We start from the raw sequence: 8,137 nt of genomic DNA, 5'->3' as shown, positions 1-8,137 counted from the left end.
CTACAAAGGAGGAGGTTATCCACATATTGTATTAAAGTGCTAGAGGTTGTGGGGGAAGTTCAGATAAGTCTTGAGCTAAGGCAAAACCGGAAAAAAAAAAAAAAAAAAAAAAAAAAAAAAAAAAAAGAAAGAAAATTAATGCAATTCACTGTATTAACAAACCAAAAAAGGTTACCCATATGATCATTGCAATAAATGCAAAGAAAGCATTAGACAAAATCCACCATTCATTCCTGATTTCGGGGAAAAAAAAACCAAAACAACTTTTGGCAAACTAGGAATAGAAGGGAATTTCTTCAACCTCATGTAGGGCATCTACAAAAAAAAAAAACAAACAAACAAACCCACAGCTAACATCATGTTTAGTGGTGAGAGACTGAATGTTTTCCCCCCAAGATTAGGAGCAAGACAGGGATGTCCACTCTCACTATTTCTATTCAACATTATATTGGAGGTTCTTGCCAGTACAGTCAGGCAAGAAAAAGAAATAAAAGGCATCCAGATTGGAAAGGAAGAAGTAAAACTGTATTTACAGACAACATGATTGTCTATGTAGAAATCCAATGGAATCTACCAAAAAAAAAAAAATCATCCTACTAGAACTGATAAGTGAGTCCAGGAAGTTACAGGGTATAAAATTACTATACGAAACCAGGTATACAGAGTTGTACAACCATCACCACAATCAATTTTAGAACATGTTTATCACCCCAAAAAGAAACTGCATGACTGCATAGCCATTAGTAGTCATTCCTCATTTCTCCCCCCCTCCCTCCGCCACCTATCCTCTTCCCTGTCTATATACCTGCAATAAACAATTGGACATAGAAAAATTTTAAATACCGTTTATAATAACAGCTAAAAATGTGATTTAGGAATAAATCTGACAAAAGATGTGAAAGACATGTACACCTGTATTGCTGAAAGAAGAGCAAAATAAATGGAAAATTTAGCATTCGTGTGTTGGAAAACTTAGTATTGTTATGATGTCATTTCTCCCCAAATTGACTTGCAGATTCAATGTCATGACTATAAAGATCTCAGCAGGCTTTTTTTTGCAGAAATTGAAATGCTGATCCTAAAATTCATATGGAAAGGCACTACAGAGTCTGCTGCAGAGTGTAGAAACCCTGGTTAGGGTCCAGCCTTCAAGGATCAGGACTGTCAGTGGAGCCCACATGTAGGGGAAAAACAGTGGAGGGGCCTCCAGTTGCAAACATATCTACGAAAGATATGAACAAGAAGTTTCCTGAAATGGAAAACTCAAAAAGTTAACAGGTGTTAAGAAAAGATGCTCAAATGCATTAGTTATCAGAAAAGTATAAAATAAAACTACAATGAGATTTCACTTGAGATCTCGTAGGCCAGAAAAAAAAAAAAAGATCTCATAGACAAAATTTCAAAAAGCTGGATTATGCCAAGTGCTGTAGTGGGTATGTGGGAACATAGGGACCCTCATGCACTTCTACTGGTAGTGGGGACTTTGGCAGCCATTCCGGAGATGAATATGGCAGTACACAGTCAAATTCAGTATCCCCATGAAGAAAGTCTCAGATCCATAAAGGGTCATGTAGGAGAACGTTCATTATGGTGTGGTTTGCAACAGTGGGAAGTTGTAGGCATGGCAGGTGTCCATCACCAGGGGAGTACACAGGGAAATAGTGATGGATGCACTCCATAGAGGGCCTCTTACCAGTTAGATCAGTGAGTTAAATATACACAGAGCAACACTGATGATCTTCAGCACATAGCACTGAATGAATAAGAATGAACCATATAGCATAACACTACTCACATAAGTTACAAATATATGCACATACACACCAAATACACATCTTAGAAGAACTCACACAAATGAAAAGATATAAGCTAAACACATTCAAAAGATACCTGTGTGGCAGGGGTTAGGGGAGGAATGGGAGTGTGGATAATAGGAAATAAACAAAACAAGAAAGAAAGCGAGGAAAGAAAAAATAAAAAGTGTATATTCCCTTGGCCTAGTCACCCACTCCCCATGACATTCATCCTTTAGTATCTGTTCTTCAATAAGGAGGACACAGCCACCCTGTCCTGTTAACCTGAGGCCACAATGCCCAGGTGAGCCTGGCTCAGACAGTCTGTACGTGGCTAGTCTGGACCACGTGCTGCTGTGGCTTCTGCATGCCCCTCCCGCCAGTGCCGCAGCTGCCTGGAGCAGGTATAGACATGCATTTTACCCCCACAGAAGTTATCTGCTGTGATCTATGACTGAGGATGGGGGCTGATCACGAGGAGATTAGAAACGGAAAAGTCAAAGTGGCCCACTCCCCCTTAAAACATACAGTTACCAGACAACTAATTTCTGGTCTGCACAGCAGCCCTGCCAGTGGCCCCACCATGATGAGCCATGGGTTTATTTCCCGGACTCACTCATGGCCTTACCCTCTGACTTCCCCAGAAGTGGCTCTTATAAACTCTCAGAGAAGCTGAAGCTAGACCGTGACCTAGAGACTCTCTTCAGTTTATCTTTTCCTGGGACTTTCCTCTAATTGTACCAAATTGCCCCTTCAGTAACTAGCTAGGTGTGTGCTTGCCATTTGGGTTTAAAAAACAAAAAAACAATATATTGTTTAGAGATACATACATGAGAGGTAAAACTTTCAGAAAAGCAAGGGAATGAGAACATAAAGGTCAACATAGCAGTTTCCTCTTGGGCAGAAGGAGATATGTGAAGGGATCCACAAGAGGCTTTTCAAATACTGTAATGTTCTAGTTCTTAAGCTAGCAGGTAGGTATGTGGGTGTTTTATTATACTTTTTTAAACTGTACGTATGTTTTAGAAACTTTCCTGTATGTTGAATGCACTTAAAAGAGAATTCAAACCCAATAACATTTACACCTGACAAGACATGCAGAATTAGAGAATCACAATAAACACATTAGAATAAGCCTGTGGTGGTGGTGGTGGGGTGCTATTGGAAATAGAAATGGGGAATCCAGGTGAAATGGAATAAAAAATGAATAAATAAGTTAAAAGATAACACATTCTACTTATCAAAGATAATAATGTAACATGACCAGTGGAGTACAGGTTCTCTACCTTCTGTACCTCTGAGATTCAAAGGAAAAATAAATAATGAATGTGATAAAGAAACTGGACCCTATCAAATCTGATTGGTCCAAAACCAATAGGTGCAAACTCAAACCACATGAATACCCAAAAGATTATTATCATCAAGTAAATGGTTGCTACAGAAAGTTTTCTGATGTGAAAGATTTCGAAGGCCACTCTGAGTGGTCATTGCTTTCAAGTTTTATCTGGATTGCTGCCCAACATTCCTAAGGGATTCCAAATGCAGCCCTTGGCTCATCAGCCCATTTCACAATAAAACTCAAAAACAGTGGGGAAAGCATGAGATGAAAATCGTGTCCCTACAAGAGCAAAAGAGCAAGGCCTCATTCCTTAGAAGTACAGTTCCATGTTGGACTATGTCTTGGGAATTGCCTCTATAGCTTAAAAACAAAAACGAAAACCTGACTATTGGAAAAATGAGTGCTTGAGTAAACCTCAGCCATCCTCTGGCTAGAAAAGAATAGTGTGGGTTACATTGGGTCTGCCCAGATCACTCCTGGCCACACTCCATCTCCTTTTGTCCCCCAATCCTAGTGTCCCTGTCTCCACTGATGGCCAAATGGACATTTTCCCCTCAACACCAAGGTCACCTGTTCTGCTTTGTCTCCCCATGCTGTTTCTCTAATCAGATCTGGTGTTTGCTGCAATTTTATTTGAGAGCAAGTCAATTAGCTCTTACCTTTTGAAATGGCTTCCTATTACCGTGGGATGCCTCACTGAAGTATGTGCCTTCCTGCCTAAACTTGTGTGTCTACTAACATAGCAAGTAGAAATGTTCCTTGCAAATTAGACATAGTATTGTGCTTCAGGCCAGTTGGAATATAATTGGACATTCCCATGTTATCTCTATCACCCTGGTCTGACCCACAATAGTTGACTTTCTGGGTTGGGCCCTTGCAGAAGTCCTAGTTAACTTGTGGACAGCTGACCTTAACAAGGGAGGGCAGTTGCTTAGGGTAATTCCCATCAAAATAAAAATTATGTATCACATGTTGCCACCTTGACCCAGGGCCCACTCAAAACTGGTAGAAGAGGGAAAGAGCCTGTTATCAATGTCCTCCTCACACTGGGTGTCTTAATGCCAACCCAGAGTGTGTACAATAGCCCTGTCCTTCTTTAAGAAAGTGAGCAAAAATGATTTCTAAGAGCAGACAGGTCCCTCACCACGATCAGGACCCGTACAACATGAATGAATTTTGTCACCCCTTTTCGTCCCAGAGTTCTGAACCCACCATCATCCTCACCATGAATCCAGATCAGGCTTCTTCGAGGTTGACTTGACCAACACTATTTCTCTGTCTCAGGATACCCCAATTCCCCAAAACTCTGCCATCACTCACCATCAGCCACAGATAATTTGCACTGTCCCTTCCCAGGTTACACTGACTCTCCCACCCTGGGCAGACAGGCTCTCAGAAGGAATCTCAATTCCCATGACTTTGCCTTCAAGGAAATCTGACCTTGTAGGTTATTGGATGATTTACTAATGGTGTCTGAGGATACTAAGTCCTGGAGACAAGACACCCTTCATTTATTTAGGGAACTGGGCCACAATAGCCTCAGGGCTTTTCACTCAAACCATGGGTCAGCTCACAGAGCAGTATTCAGTCCCCACCATCTCGAAGGGAACTAGACAGTGTTCTGTTGGTCTTCAGTATGCCTCAATGTCTCCTGAAAGCAGTAAGTCTTAACTAATCACACCTATTGTCCCCTTTACTATCCTGAAATGGGAAGCAGTAGTAATGTAACCCACCTACACACGTAGTTTTTAAAAATCGAGATAATGTGCTAACCTCAACATAAAAAGAATGTATCCGCTGCTTTTTTTCTGCATAAATTGAGATAATCTTATAAATTTTCTCCTTTAGACCACTTATATAGTGAATCACATTAGTATTCCTCTGATTTGGGGGGGGGGGGGGATATTGTTTCATAAATGAAATGGCCCTAGGATTTTCTTTTCTTGGGTTCTCCTTATCTGGTTTTACAATCTAGGTTACGCTAGGCTAAAAAAATAGAATGGATAGGTTTTGCTCTTGTAATTATGCATAAGATCAGAATTAACTACTCCTTGAAAATTTGCTACAACTCACCTACAAAACCAACTGGGGTTTTGAGGGAGGAGAAGTTTCTTTTAATACTCATTGGACTATTCAAGACCTCTCTTTTGTGCCAATTTTAGCATGTTATATTTTTCTAAGAATGTATCCTTTTCATCTAGGTTTTCAAATTCATTGGCATATCACTTATAATTGTTCATTTTTAAATATATTTTGTTCATAGTTATTGCCCCCTTTTTACTGTGTATCTCAGATTTTTAATTTTCTCTTTTTCTTTTTGATCTCTCTTTTCAGAGGTCAGTCTCTCTTATTAGTCTTTTCAAAGAACCAGATTTGGTTTGGTTAATTTTCACTGTTGTCTTTTGTTCTCTATTTCATTTATTTCTGCCTTATCATTTCTTTCTTGTTTCTTTTAATTTAGTAATATAAACAATGTGTCATTGCACAAAAACAGAAAAGTAGACCAATAGAACAGTATAGATACAGACCTGTGTATATAAAGGAACCTAATGTATAACAAATCAATGGAGAAAGGACAGTTGTTTAGTTGATGATGTTGAGAAAACTGGTTTATGACATGGAGAAAAATAAAATCAGATTCCTTCCTCACACCACATACAAAATGGATTCTAGATAGATTGAGGACCTAAAGGTCAAAGATAAAACTGTAATATTAATAGGAGAAATTGTAGGGTGATATCTTTGTGACCTAGAGGCTTGGACAAAGCTTCAAAACAATATATCTAACGAAAAAAAATTCAAGACTATAATCCACTACAATGAAGAGATGATTTATTTGATTATATCAAAATTAAGGATTTGTGCTTAATGAAAGACCCTATGGACAAAGGTAAGAGATAATCTGCAGATTGGGAAAGGATATTTGCAATGTCTAAATCAACAAGGGATTTAGTAGCTAGAATATAGACCTCCTGTAAATCAACAGGAAGAGAAGAGCAACACCAATAGAAAATTGGGCAAAGCATGGAACAGGCAATTTGCAGAGGAGGAAATTTGAAAAGCCAACAACATATGATGAGATATTCAAGATCATTGGAAATCTGAGGAATTAAAATAACAGTGAGATATCACTTCCTATCAGTCCAACAAAATTAGAAAGCAGGGTAATACCAAGTGGTGGTGGGGATATGAGGACCTACGAACCCTCCTCCGTGGCTGATGGGAGTGTGGAATAGGGCAGCCATTTTGAAGAGCTATCCGAATGTACCTTGTCAAATTCGATATGCATATACTCAACAATTCTGCCTCTGGGTATAATAAATCCCAGGGAAATACACAGATATATAAGGGGACATATGCAAGGGTGTTCATCACAGCATTAAGCACAAACAGAAATGGCAAAAAAATTAAATGTATGTCCCTCCATATTAGAAGCTTCCAAGGGCAAAAATATAAGCCTTTCCTCATGAAAAGTGGAGTTTCCCAGCCTGTATGCCCAGGTACCCTACAGTGCTGCAAATAGGTTCCAGAGTTGGTAGTTATCGATACTTGTGATTTAAAAAATAATGGTAAGGGGCTGGCCGGTTAGCTGAGTTGGTCACAGATTCAGATCCCTGCACTGGCCAGCCGCCAAGAAATAAAAATAAGTAAAAATAATGATAAATGTCTTTTTTTCTTTTTCTTTATTGAAACATAATTGCTTATACATATTTGTGGGGTACGGGGTTGAATATCAATGCCTGAGTACAATATGTGATGGTCAAATCGGGATAATTAGTATATTCATAATTACAAAACAATCATTCCTTGTGTCCATTAACCAACTTCTCACTAACCTCCCTCCACTTCCCCTTTCCCACCTCTGGTAACCACAGATCTGTTCTTTCCTTCAAAGTTCAACATATTATTGTGATTGGTGTTTGTTTCTTTCTTTCTCTTTCTTTCTTTCTTATTTTTATATGTGTGTATGTATGTGTGTGTGTATATATATATATATATATTTTTTTTTTTTTTAGCTCCCACTCATGAGTAAGGACATGCAGTATTTCTCCAATTTCATAAAAATAATGATAAATGCTTAAAAAATATTTCTAACAAACATTTACAATTGTTTTTCCCTCTTTAAACTTCTAGATCCAGTGATTATTATGCTGACATGAAAGATTTAATGTGCAGCTCCTGCCACCAGAGAGGCACTGTGCAGGGGCTGCGCTATACAGCACTTTGCTGACCTCTTCTGGGAATCATTCCACTTAATCCAAGTTTTACTTTGCTCCTGCTCATCAAGATATTTTGTTTTGTGTGCATATATAAAACATTTAAATTTTTATTAGATTCAGTCTCTTCTTTTTCACAGTTTTTTCTGGTAATATGGAAGTTATATCTTCATTATCAGAATCATCAGTATCTACTATTATGTGCTGCTAAAAGGAACATAATTGATTTTGTTTCTCAGTTGTTTCTTCCCCATTCTTTCTCTTTCCCTCCTTTTCTCCCTCACTTCTTTTTTCATCTTTCATCCTTTTCTCTTTCTGTCTTTCATTCTTTCTCTCTCACTCTCCCTCCCCAATTTCTCTATTCTTAGATTTTGATGTTAACAAAATTAGCCAAATGCTGGTTTTTAATAGAAATTCACTCATTCTTTTTTTGTTTGTTTGTTTGTGGCTGGCCAGTACAGGGATCAAACCCTGGACCTTGGTGTTATCAGCACCACACTCTAACAAACTGAGCTAACTGAGCAGCCCTCATTCTGAGTTATTTCATTTTAGAAAAAAATATGAAAACAGTGTAACAGTAGAATTATTTAATTAAATTGATTCATTAGAGTAGATTAATTATAGGAACTTGCAGCTTCAAAAAAATATGTTATTCGGGCCGGCCCGGTGGCGCACTGCTATAGTGCGCCGCTTGGGAAGCGCGGCGGCGCTCCCGCCGAGGGTTCGGATCCCACATACAAACCGGTTCCCGCTCACTGGCTGAGCGAGGCGCGGGAGCAACACCGAGG

The 8,137-nt window shown here is 38.9% G+C and overlaps 1 long non-coding RNA gene across 2 annotated transcripts in view; it reads left to right on the top strand.

The window, feature by feature from the left end:
- LOC103592132 overlaps nt 1–8,137 on the top strand; it is a 55,023-nt gene that overhangs the window by 19,582 nt on the left and 27,304 nt on the right. Inside the window, exon 3 of one of the 2 annotated variants that reach the window (XR_550645.1) lies at nt 7,267–7,449. The exons of the other annotated variant lie outside the window; for it this stretch is intronic. This is a non-coding gene — a long non-coding RNA (uncharacterized LOC103592132). Of the gene's footprint in view, nt 1–7,266; nt 7,450–8,137 lie in introns of those variants that run through there. 2 annotated transcript variants of the gene reach the window in all.

This window comes from Galeopterus variegatus, unplaced genomic scaffold (genome assembly GCF_000696425.1).
Source record: "Galeopterus variegatus unplaced genomic scaffold, G_variegatus-3.0.2 Scaffold1094, whole genome shotgun sequence".
Classification (NCBI taxonomy): Eukaryota; Metazoa; Chordata; class Mammalia; order Dermoptera; family Cynocephalidae; genus Galeopterus; species Galeopterus variegatus.
The sequence above is the reverse complement of the archived record's forward strand: the minus strand, read 5'-3'. Positions and strand labels throughout refer to the sequence as shown.